This window comes from Acomys minous (genome assembly GCF_964271855.1).
Source record: "Acomys minous genome assembly, chromosome: 18".
Lineage (NCBI taxonomy): Eukaryota > Metazoa > Chordata > Mammalia > Rodentia > Muridae > Acomys > Acomys minous.
The window spans coordinates 45,144,702-45,157,423 of NC_140501.1; positions in this window are offsets into that span (position 1 = coordinate 45,144,702).

Sequence of the window (12,722 nt, forward strand, 5' to 3'; positions counted from 1 at the left end):
ATGCAATGAAAATGATAAAGACTCAAATCTGCAGAGATGGAAATTGTCTTAGTTTTGCAAAAAACTTTGTAAACTGGGCTGGAGCATAACAGAAATGTATTCATTATGATTTTGAAGGCTGAAAATCCAAGACCAAGTAGTCTTTGGTGAGGGCTTTCCTTCTGTTTTGCAGAGGAGCGCCTTGTTACAAGTGCACTGCAAAGAGCAAGAGTTCTGCTCCTTTCATCTTTTTCCCCCCTTTCATCTTTTGTTAGGGGCATTAGTCACACTTCTGAGGATCTTGTGCTTGTGACATAAGTATCCCTATAATTGTTTGTCTGCCAATGCCATCCAAATAAGGATATAGGCTTTCATTATAAATTCGGGGAACATAAATGTTCAGTCTGCATCAGGAGCCTGGAATACTAGACATCAAGATGCTTTATTATAAAATACATGTCAATGATGAAGCTGGGTCTATGTGTAACAATGTGTCCTTCTGAGAACCATTTCTCCCTCCTCTCTGAGAGAATTTAATTTAATTCTCTACATAGGTCAGTGTGTGTGTGTGTGTGTGTGTGTGTGTGTGTGTGTGTGTGTTGTAGTGAGAGTTTTTGTGCCTTACAGTGTGATTGTTTGAGTTCTGAAGGGCTAATCTACTTTATGCATACTACATACTAGTGCCATTAAACAAACTGCTGTACTAACCAAGGACAATGCATGCAGTAACCCTAGATCCCCCTATCCAGATCTAGCCAATGGACAGCTCATTCTCCTTGGTTGTGAGGAGAGCAGGAACTGCCTATGACATGAACTCTGGTGCCCCCTATCTGACCACTTCCCCTTGGTGGGGAGGCCTAGTGGCACACAGAGGAAGGGGAAGCAGGCTATCCAGATGAGACCTGCTAGGCTGTGATCATATGGTGGGGGAGGAGGCCCCCTTCTGTCACAGGCCTAAGGGAGGGGAATAGGGTAAAAGAGGGAGAGAGGGGGAATGGGAAGATACAAGTGAGGGGATAACAATCAGGATCTAATCTGAGTAAATTATTTGAAAAAAAAAAAAAAAGAATGTTCCCACCTCTGTGGTGATCATATTGCTATTGCTAAGTGTTGGGAGTTTGTGTTCTTTTTCTTTTATTGATTTTTTTTTTCTGGATGTGATTTATTTCTGTTGACATTTTAAAGCAGATGTTCTTGGATTTATGTGTGAACTTCAACATTTTTTATTTAAAATACAGTCCGACAAAAGGAATTATTGGGCCAATTATTTTGGACATTTTTACTGTTCTTCAAATCTACTGCCATATTTCTTTCTGTAAAGCTTGTAAGTGCCGTGTTTATCATCTTCACTTTCATACACTGGGGTCATATGTATTATTCTGAACGATTCTGCTTTAAAACTTTTTAATAGGCATGTGCTGTGTGCATTTCACTTAACAATCGCCACACTGACCTGGTAACTAATCCCGTACGAACTATTGCAAAAGATAGTGTCTACGTTAGGATCCCATTGCTGTGAAGAGATATCATGACCAGGGCAACTTGTGTAACGGACAACATTTGACTGGGGCTGGCTTATGGTTTCAGTCCATTGATGTCACAGTGGGAAGCATGGCAGCATCCAGGCAGACACTGTTGGAGGAGCCAAGAATTTTACATCTTTTAATTTTAATTTTATTTATTTATTTATTTATTTATTTATTTATTTATTTATTTTTGTGACAGGGTTTCTCTGTGTAGCCTTGGCTGTCCTGGAGTCACTTTGTAGACTAGGAACTCACATCCATCTGCCTGGCTCTGCCTCCTCCGAGAGTGCTGGGATTAAACGTGTGTGCCAACTCTACATCTTGATTTCAAGGAAGCCGGGAGGAGGCAGGCTCCACAGAAAACCAGGAAAAGGCTTTCGTTCCATACTGGGTAGCACAAGAGCATAGGAAACCCCCACAGCGACAGGCTTCCTCCAACAAGGCCACACCTACTCCAACAAGGCCACACCCACTAATAGTGCCACTCCCTACGGGCCAAGCATTCAAACACATGAGTCTGTGGGGGCCAAACCTATTCAAACCACCACACACAGTAATGTGAAATACCACCTATTTTTGCTCATTCTATGGAATAAGCACAAAGAGGGATAAATTCTCTCTGATCCATGGTGTCTGTGGATTAGCTGTGAGATCCAGTAGCTAAGATGAATCAGAACTGGGAAAATGGAGTCACTAATAGGCACTTTCACTCATAAAGTAAACTTTTCGCCCACGGGCAGTGAATGCTGCCTCCTGGTCAGAGCACCTACCTGTCTATACGGTGCCTCAAGTGTGTAAAAGTCCCAAGAGAAAGGGGCAGGAACTGCATGATCTTCCTAACAAAGCCTTGACATGTTGGTCCTAGAAACCACAAGCTACCTAGACTACAGAAGGGAGGCTAGCTAGAAGGGTGATGTTTAAAAACTGTCACACTTATTAAAAACATTTAGGCCACATATTGTTCCTTTTTTTAATTTTTTAATTTGAATTTATTATAATTTCTTCAGATTACATCCTGATTATTATCCTCACCCCTCTTCTCCTCCCCCAACCCGCCACTTGTAACTTCCTGTTCCCACCCTCTCTCCCTCTTTCACCCTATTCCCCTCCCCCTAGACCTCAGACAGAAGAGCATCTCCTCCCCCACGGTAAGGCCACAGCCTATCAGGTGTCCTCTGGATAGCCTGCTTCCCCTTCCTCTGAGTGCCACCAGGCCTCCCCACCAAGGGAAAGTGGTCAAATAGGTGACCCCAGAGTTCATGTGAGAGGCAGCTCTCGCTCTCCACACAACCGTGCACAATGAGCTGTCTGTTGGCTAGATAGATCTGAAACAGAGATGGATGCGCAGCGCCTTATATAGTAGGCATTAAGGCAGCGTCAATATAAAGCATCAATTCTGGGAAGCTAGCAAGGCCTTCTATTGGAGTTTTTCTTAGCAGGAATCTACATAAAACGTGTTTCTTTCCCCCCTCTCCCCCCTCCCCCCGCCAAGAAACAGTATATACCTTATTTCTGCCTCTTTTGAGAAAACAATTGATTCTCACTGTCATCTTCCTTCAGCCACGCCCCCTCCCACCCCCAGAAAGGGGGGGGGGCTTCTCTGTGACCCTCTCAGGAATTAGAGCGATGGCAATTCAGCTCAACATGTAGCCAGTGTTGCTACAAACTTTAGTAGTTTGACCCCAAGTGGTTTTTTTTTTTTTAATTTTAGTCTTATTTAAGCTCAGCACAATCTGCAGAAACGCCTGATTTGATCTCAGCGAGCACATCAAAGCATACACAAATCTCTCTTTGAGGACTAAAGTAAGCCAAGTACAGACCAGGCGCAGCTTATATAAAAACTCTTTGTGAAGCACATGAGATGCCTGCCATAAAGAGCAGCTCTATAGATTGACAGAAAAACAAGTTTATGATAATGGGCCTTGAGGAGGATCCAGGGCCAGAAGGTTTCCGGCTACACAGGCCAGGCAAAGGTCACCAGGCTAGAGAGGGTGTCCAGTGTTTGCCTGTGCATGGCATGTTCTGCTGATGCACGGCTGCTAGTGAGCTCGCACAAAGGCCTCTGTGCCCTCTACAATTTTTAAAGAGTAAAAATAAAAAGAATCTCTTCAATTTGTGGAGCTGAGCTGAATACAAACCCAAGCCATCTGGTTCCAAACTGAGTGCTAATTTGTTGGGGAAGATGCAGGTGAAGCTACTGAGTTTACGCCAATGACTGTTGCTTCCAGCCCAGCTGAGCTCAGATGAACACGCCATAGCCAATATCTTCTCAAAAACCAGTTAAATACTGCCCTTTCCCAGTCTACCACCTCCAACCCCCAACTATACAACATAGGAGCCAGTAATATAGTAATGACATTTGAAAATCATGTTGTGAGTAGGTGACAGAAGAAATGAATCAAACAGAGCCTAGCTTACATATGGCTGCCCCTGGTGTGCTGGCTAGTCTTGTGTCACCTTGACACACAAACGAGTTATCTGAAAGAAGGGCATCTTAACTGAGAAAATGCCTCCACAAGATCTGCCTAGAAGGTATTTTCTTAATTAGTGATTGATGGTGGCCCATTGTGGGTGGTGCCATCCCTGCCTGGTGGTCCTGGGTTCTATAAGAAAGCAGGCTGAGTAGGCCACAGAAAAGGCAATAAAGGAATTTACAGCCAATCGTTGAGCAGGGGAGAGAATAGGGTTGGACTTCCTGCTAGTCAGGGGAGGAGGAGTTAGAAGAGGAAGTGGAAGGGATTCAGCCACAGGATTGAGCCATGGGCAGAGAGGTCCAGAAGACATCAGAAGGGGAGCTGGAGCAAAGAAAGCTACAAAGTGTAAGTATCTCTGGGATGTAAGCAAGGAAGCCAAATTAGCTTAGAGGGTTAAGATGAGAGTAATAACTGCTCAGTTCTTGCACTGTGAAGCTGGTTAAAATAATAGAATAGTGTATCAATTATTTGTGTGATAGCCAGGTTAAGAGAGAAACTGAGAAACACAGTTTTATAAAAATAACTTTAACAAAGAAATATACTTTTAATTCTTTAGTTCAGGTCTTGAGGTGGGAAGACACATCTTTAATGTGGGCCAGATTTTTCTGGAAGTCTATATAAAGACATGGAAAAAGGAAACTTTTGTTCTTTGCCTACTTGCCCTCACTTTGCTAGCCCATCCATTCCTTCACTGGCACTGGAGTGTGCTTTTTCAGGATTATACCATATCCTGATGATCAGCTGAGATAGCCAGCCTGTGAACTGAGCAACTACTGGATTTTTGGGCTTTCTGTTTACAGCCGGGCATTGTTAGATTAGCTGGGCTGCAGCCTGTAAGTCATTCCAATAAATCCCCATCTCTCTCTGTCTCTCTGTCTCTGTCTCTGTCTCTGTCTCTGTCTCTCTCTCTCTCTCTCTCTCTCTCTCTCTCTCTCTCACCACCCCCCCCTCTCTCTCTCTCACCCCCCCCCTCTCTCTCTCTGTGTGTTCTGGATTGGTACTGATGAGGTATCCAGAATTTTCGAGTTAAATACTACTGTTTTTCTCTCCAGTGTGCAAACAGCCATATATACATATACACACATATGCATATATATTATATATCTATATATCCATATATATGGATATGTACATCAGTATGTAGATATATATTCCATACATATATAAGGAATATATATTCATGAATATATATAACAGAGTCACCCACCAGAACTAATTCTCCTATGGAGAAATATACTACTAGTTGCTAAGTGGACATGGTGTCAAGCTGCCTTCTAAATATTCATGTTTATATCTATAGATTGGTATCTCACTTAGCCCTGGTCAGTGAATCTTGTGTTTGTGTTGGTCAGTGGTTAATTCAGAGACTCATAAGTAATCAAGTGCTGAGAATAAGCGGTGGTGGAGTGCTCGGCTAGAAATAGCATCCCATCCTGCGAGGCTCAGGGAGCATTTTGGAAGGAGTGTGGGGAAAAGTGTAAGAGCTGGAGGATGGGGAGGAGTGATGTGAAATGCTATCTTCTGAACCAATGAACTCACAGCAGAAGTGGCCACATGTACAGGACATGCGTAAAACTAGACCCATCAACATCCTGTCAAGGATGGGAAATGAGTGTCTAAGCTGCACCCCACCCCTGAGCCAGGTGCTATCGGATGCTAATGGTGGCTGAGGGAGGTGAGTCGTATTCCTCAGTAGCGTAGTCACTGGTAACTGTCCTTGCTCCAGTAAATCTCCCCCACCCATTGTTATGTATGCTACTCTAATTAAATGCAATGTGACACCTACAAACATACTTATGTACGTACGTGTTCATCGATGCAAATATGAATACCCACAAGCATGCAGGCTCAGTACCAGTGGCTTTGCAAAGCAGGCTTTCAGTGCAGGATTGGGACTGCTAAGGTTGGGGTTGAGTGCTACTGTGTTTCTCTCCAGTGTGCACACAGCTACTGTTTCTCCACCCTGCATCCAGTGTGCAGCAAATCTAATATATTGTTCATGTATTTAATCCCAGTACTCAGGAGGCAGAGGCAGGCATATCTCTGTGAGTTTTGGGGCCAGCCTGGTGTACAAAGCCAGGGTCACATAGAGAGACCCTGTCTCGGAAAAAAAAATTCTTTTTAAAGTACACATGCGAACATATACAGTTGTTGGCTCTGCTCTTCTAGAAACCTCTGTTCAATATAATATTCTCATGGGATTTAATACCTCTTATAGGTGAGACTGATGACTTATTCTAGGGACATACTGGACTTCATTTAGACAAGCTGTATTTAATTTTAGCATGTGCTTTCTCAGGAATCCAAATGGACTGGGACAAATATTTAGCACCTAGAATTGACAAAGGCATTGCAATATATCATGGAATCATCTGATAACTATAGAAGCATAAAGAAAAAATCCATCAAGAATGGAACAGTAAGCTTTGCGCAGTGGCAGTATTGTAGCCAATGGGGTTTATCTGAGGCGCGATTATTGCTAATTGAAAGAACAGAACAGTTGAATTTATTATTAACTCAGGAGATGGGAAAGAAAACAAGGTTAATAGATGTACGGGTGACTGCAATTCTCTTACCATTGGGGAAAATTTACAGGTAGAAAACAGTGATCAAATCATACTGAGTGCTGAAAAGGAGAGAGGCATGGGCTTCCATTTGTTCCTCCAGAAGCAGAAATAAATAACGTTGTGCTATTTGATGAACTCAGTACAGATTTCTCCTCCCCTGGCACCAAAGCACATAGGGCTCTGTCAATTTCTTTCCTGGTGATGGCAAGCCTCTCCTTGTCTATAGCAGCTTTACTGCTGGTGAGGACATATTTTGAAACTTCGTATACAGAAAAGCAAACTGAATACTTATTGAAATCAGGATCTGGCAGAATCTGTAAGCACAGGTAAGCAAAGCCACAGGAAGGGTATTGAGAGACATGAATGCCATAGCTTCAGGAGCATGAGCAATGGGGTCTGCAGGGCCCCACCCAACTCACACATTACTGGTTTCTGTCTTCATGTATCTAACGTTTTAACAAGTTTTAGGTGATGGGGGGAAAATGTACCTGTCAACAAGATCAGCCTAAAACAGCACAGATAAGCCAAAATGGACAAGAGAGGCATGGTCGCACCCTCGAGGTAGAGCTACGGGTGGTCAGTGGCTGCTGAGAGGGAGAATCAGTTTTCTTCAGGGATAAACTCCCACACATGTTGTTCAATCCCAAGTTGTCAGCCCTGGACACATATGAGCAAAGCTAAACTGGCTCAGTAGGTTGTAGATACATAGATGTGTGTGTGTGTGTATGTGTGTGTGTGTGTGTGTGTGTGTGTGTGTGTGTGTGTGTGTGTGTGTGTTTCTAAAAAGACATGACTTACGGAGGGAGATGCAAGAGCAGTTGGATGGGGAAAGGATGCGAGTGATACAGATGCAATACCCATGTATGAAGTTCTCCAAAAATTAATTTAAAAAAAGAAGCTTGAGGTTTGCCTGGCATTTGGATCTTCCAAGTATGGCTAATGGCATCCGTTTAAAACTGTTTTTAAAAGTAACAATTTGAATTGAAAAATTGCATTATCCAGCCCAAATGCCCTTGAACATTCATTCCTTAACCTTTTGGCTCCATCTTCTTTTTCATTCTGGATGGTGATAATCTCAGTTAGCCCCAGTCCACGCCAGAGATGAGATCTGCCTTCTCCTTAATGCCCACGGTCCCGACTCTTCTCTGTTGCTCTGAGGTTTAAAATGAGTAGTAACTTTCATTTTTGACACACTTGGCTTCAGAATTGAGGAGAAAGCATTTTGGAGCTGTGGTCAAAAATGCTGTGAGCCTAGGAAGGGCCATCGTATTCATGTCCAGGATCTTTACCTCCAACACTTGATCCCTTCTGGTGTCTGAGATATCAAATTTGATTACATGTGGTTTTTTTTTTTCCTCCACTAGCTTTGTCAATGACTCTGAACTGCCCATAAGGGAGATTCTTCACATGAAAACTGGGGATTGTCTTTGGTCTGCCTCCTCTCCATAAAATTCTACCGCATTCTCTCTTATTCCACTTCCTCTCTTTATGTTCAACACTGGACTTACAGCTTCCTCGGTATTTCTCCATAACCTGAGCGTTATGGTGAATTAGTACTTATTCATAAAATACAACTTACTCCAGTCACTTTCCTTCCCAGTGAGACAAAATAACTGATAATTTAAGGGCAGAAAGGCCTATTTCAGCTCATGGTTTCATAGGGATTTCTGTCCACCATACATGGAAAGTCATGGTACAACTGAAGGGACGTCTGCTAGGTACTGTTTGTTTGTTTTTGTTTTTCTAGAGAAAGTTTCTCTGTATGTCCCTGGCTGTCCTGAAACTCACTTTGTAGACCAGGCTGGCCACAAACTCAGAGATCTGCCTGCCTCTGCCTCCTAAACGCTGGGACTAGGTGTGTGCTACTGTACCTGGCTCAGCATACTCAGCTTGGGCCATGAAGCAGAGAGGGCATCTGGACCAGCAGGGGATGGAGTTTTCGCAGGCCTTTTGCCTCCACCTAAGCCCCATCTAACAAATGCACAACAGACCCCAAATTAGGTCTGTAAGATGAGGACCAAGTGCTTCAAACCAAGCCCCTGAGGGAAATTTCAGATCCCAGTCATCACAACTCAGTCTTCTCATCCACGCATACTCTCCAGACTTGCAAAAGTCCAGTTTTTCATCCTTATCTGTGCCTTTGTATTCAGCTAGGCGGTGGGCTTTCTCGGAAGCCAGGGATTGGGCCTTCATTAACATTCCCAGGATATCCCCTGTATAGCTGGGTGAACTTTACTTTTATGTATTACATGCCTGACCACCTGGATGCATTTTTAAGTAAACGCCCACTGAAGGACTGAGAATGGGGTGCAGTCAAACCTTTAGGTCAGTGTTTCCTGAAACGAGGTCTGAGGACTATCCACTACAGAAACACTATGTATTATATACAACTTTGCATTCCTGGGCTAGACCCTACACACTTCCAGATAGAATCTCTAGAAAGGGACTGTGTGGTCTGCATTTTAAATGTATTTAAAAGTGTTTAAAGATCAAGAAGTATTGTTCGGGATTTTTGAAACATATGTTTTGTCATTCTTGTCCAAAGTGAAATTGGTAGACTTGGGTGATTTTCTTCTGTGGCTCCCTTGTAGTTTGTCAAGGACAGCCTTGGCAATGACTGTCACTTACCTGGGCTGCTCTTGAGCCCTCCTTCTGCCTTATTTTCTAGTCTTCTGTTTCACTCTAACTCATGATGGCCATTAACAGCACATCATCACGTGATTTCAAACTTATAAGCCACGGGAGCCATAGTGTTGCATATTACCTGCATAGGCTCCACTTTAGGGTGTGAGGAGGGTCTCCGTAGAACAAGGGGCAGACCCACCCGTGTCTGCTGTACTTGCTGTCACTCCTGATTTTTGAAGGGCTGTGGCTGCTTGGCAGCGGATGCCCAGCAGATGGCAGTCAGTGGTAGAGAATGCTCTCTATTACTTTAAATAAGGACATTTCAAAGAAAATGATGTTTTTTTCTAAATCAAAATTAATCTGAACTAGACTCTCTTTATGCCTTAAAGCTTGGTAGGGGAATCCAAGGAGGTGCTCTCTTCAAAGAGTCCGAATATCATGCGGTCCTAAAGCCTTGTGGTGCTCTTGTTTGTAGTGCCAGGCTGGCGAAGTGGGAAGGGGAGGGGGGAGGGGGGAGGGGGGAGGGGGGAGGGGGGAGGGGGGGAAGGCTTACCTTCTCCACACCTGGCTGAGGCTTAGAACACTTTTGCCAATGCATCTGATTTTTGTTCTCTGCCATCCATTGGCAGCCTGCAGGAAGTCTTTCTGACTTCCAGCTGTTGTCCAGGATGGAGCAGGCCACTGGTCCTTCTCAGCCATAGCAGGGGCAAGTCCTGTGTTTTCCAGTCTCTGAGAACACGGGGTGGGGGGTGGGGGGCCGAGTGGGGGATGGGCAGGATATCATCACTACCTAACCACCCTTGAAAGCATGGCTCCCATCCTCTCTGCATCTGATGTGACACAACCCAGGGGCCTGAGAGGCCTATTTTGTGGTTCCCTTATGGGAAGGAGCCCTCGGACCTTTGGAAATAAGACAAGGCAGGAAACCAGACACCTCCCCTCAAACCTGTATCTTCAAAAGAACTCCAAAGAATGCTCTATTATTTTTTAAAAAAATCAAATTAGTTTCAACATTGCAAAATTCCTCAGGGTAATTTTTCTCCAAGACTTTATGAAAGTATATTGGGAATGGGCCAGGTTGAAGAATGCTAAAATTTTTTTTTCCGCCCAGAAATCTCACAAGCTTTAATGAGGTATAACTGACAAATGAAAATGGTATCTATTCAAGGTATACCACGTTATGATTGAGTCTCCATGGATGTGTATAACGAGTAACCGAGTCAAATTAGCACATCAGCCACCACACATTTGCCCCTGGTCATGTGTGTACTTGGAAAGGACACTTCAGATCTACTTTTCTTGCAGACTTTAAGTAAGAGATGCAGAGTCCCTAACGGCTGGCATCCTGCTGCATAGTATCAATTTTACGATTGTAAGGTTTTCTTTTTTTGGCCAACGCCTCCTGACTCCCTGGTCTGCGGTAACCACTGCTCTACTCTGTTCTGTGACCCTGATTGGTCATATGTGAGTGAGATGGAGCAGTGTTCATCTGTTCTTGTGGCTTTTCCCCTTGGTAGCTCATCTTATGGGTACCCTGGGAGGGAAAAAACCGACAGAGATAGATTTGTGGGAAACCCTTGCCAGACTTCATATGCAACTTTTGCCTGAGGCTTGTTAGTTCTCAGGGTCGCCATGCATTCATCCACCTTTCTCCTCCTTCCTGTGGGAAGTGGCCAGGAGGTCATAGGAGCCTCTGCTCACTATGTGCTACTATGAATCAGCACCTGTTACAGAAGATCTCTCCAAAGGATCTCCGACCCTTACAACGCCACAGACTAAGGCTATCCTTGTATTAGTTACGTTTGCCACTGTGACAGGACACCCGGCAGGGACAAGTTAAGGGACGAGAGACTCCTGGCTCATGGTTCCTCATGATGGGGAAGGCACAGTGGGAGGAAAGATGTTCACTTCTAAGCAGCCTGTGGTTGATGCTTCCCATATGATGGCTGCCAGCAAGCAGAGACAGGACCAGAAACAGGACTGTTCTAAGCTTGAGGACTCACCCCCAGTAGCCTGCATCCTCCAGCCATGCTCTGTGTTCAAATGGATCCACAATCGTACCATGGGAGATTCTGGAAGAATTTCACAATTGAACCATAACAATGTGTGTTGAACAGGTGAGGCTTGCCAACTATAAACAGTGTGACTCCGTAGCTAGTGAGTGGTAGCGACGGGATATGACATAACGTCTGTGAGACTATGAAGCTTCTGATCCACTCCTAGTGTCCTTCAGCACTAGGTATAAAATATAAACTTTACACAAGGTCCGTCCTAAGATTTTTGATTCACTGTGATATTCTTTAAAAATAAATTGAGATGTAATATGAATAAGTTAATAAAATATATTAAAAAAATAAATTACCCAAGCTCTATTGTTTTGTTTTCTTCTTGCTATAAATCTAAAGAATATCAATAATTTTCCAGGTATGGTGGTGATACAGTATCATTAACCATCGTGCCCTATATTAGTCCCAGAACTCCAAAGGCAGAGGCAGGGGAAGGGGCAGGGAAGGCAGATCAAGTGGATTTGAAGCCAGCCTGGTCTACATAGTGACCTTCAGGCCAACCAGGGCTACACAGTGACACACTGTCTCAAAAACTCAAACCAAACCAAACAAAAAAGGATGTGAATAATTCAAATAACTCTTATACTATTTTATTACTGTTTTGTTTTTGTTTTCTAAGACAGGGTTTCTCTGTGTAGCCCTGGCTGTCGTGGCATTCTCTCTCTGTAGACCGGGCTTGAACTCAGAAATCCTCTTGCCTCTGCCTCCCAAATGCTGGGATTAAAGGTGTGCAACACCATGCCTGGCCTACCTTGTTTGTATGTGCCCCATTCTCTAAGTTGTCTTAGAGTTCTGCTCTGTACAGACTGAAACCCATGTTCTGCTTGCTGGCAGGTGTGATGCAGACACTGTGAAACATACAAATTCTGTAACGTCAGCGGGTCTAAGGGCTCTATCAAACTGATGGCATAAATGTTTCCAATTTAGTTACCAAATGATTCTCTCCTCCACTGAGGTTTGAAAGAGTTTTCATCCTAAATTGTCCAATTTCCTGTAGATTGTAAAGTGACTATTTTAATCACGGAACACCTCAATTGCTCCATAAAGGTCATCAAATCACAATTTGGAGGCATGCAGTAAAAAGCATCATTGAGTTTGATTCATCTTCCAGCCACTGTTTTCCTAGGGTTTTGTATTCAAGCTTCTGGACTTTTTTTTTTTTTTAAGTGATGACTGTTTTGCAGATTAGGCCACTAAAAAAAAAAAAGCCTGGTTGACGTGTTTCTGATAATATCCTCTAAAAGTATCAGCTATTGTGAAAGTTCTGTTTTTCAGAAGAAGCTGGCATGAGAACTTGGAAATAGTTATTATCAGAAGGGAAAATGGAAAGAAATGGGAATGCAAAGCCTTAAAGAGGCAGAGGCACTGACCAGGACAGGAAGTGGGTGGATTCACTCTGCAGAGATGGTCTTGAGTAGCGCATAGACTGAGGGTAGATCTTGCGACTCTTTTCTTGCCAAGGGATCCTCTCTGGGGAACATCCCA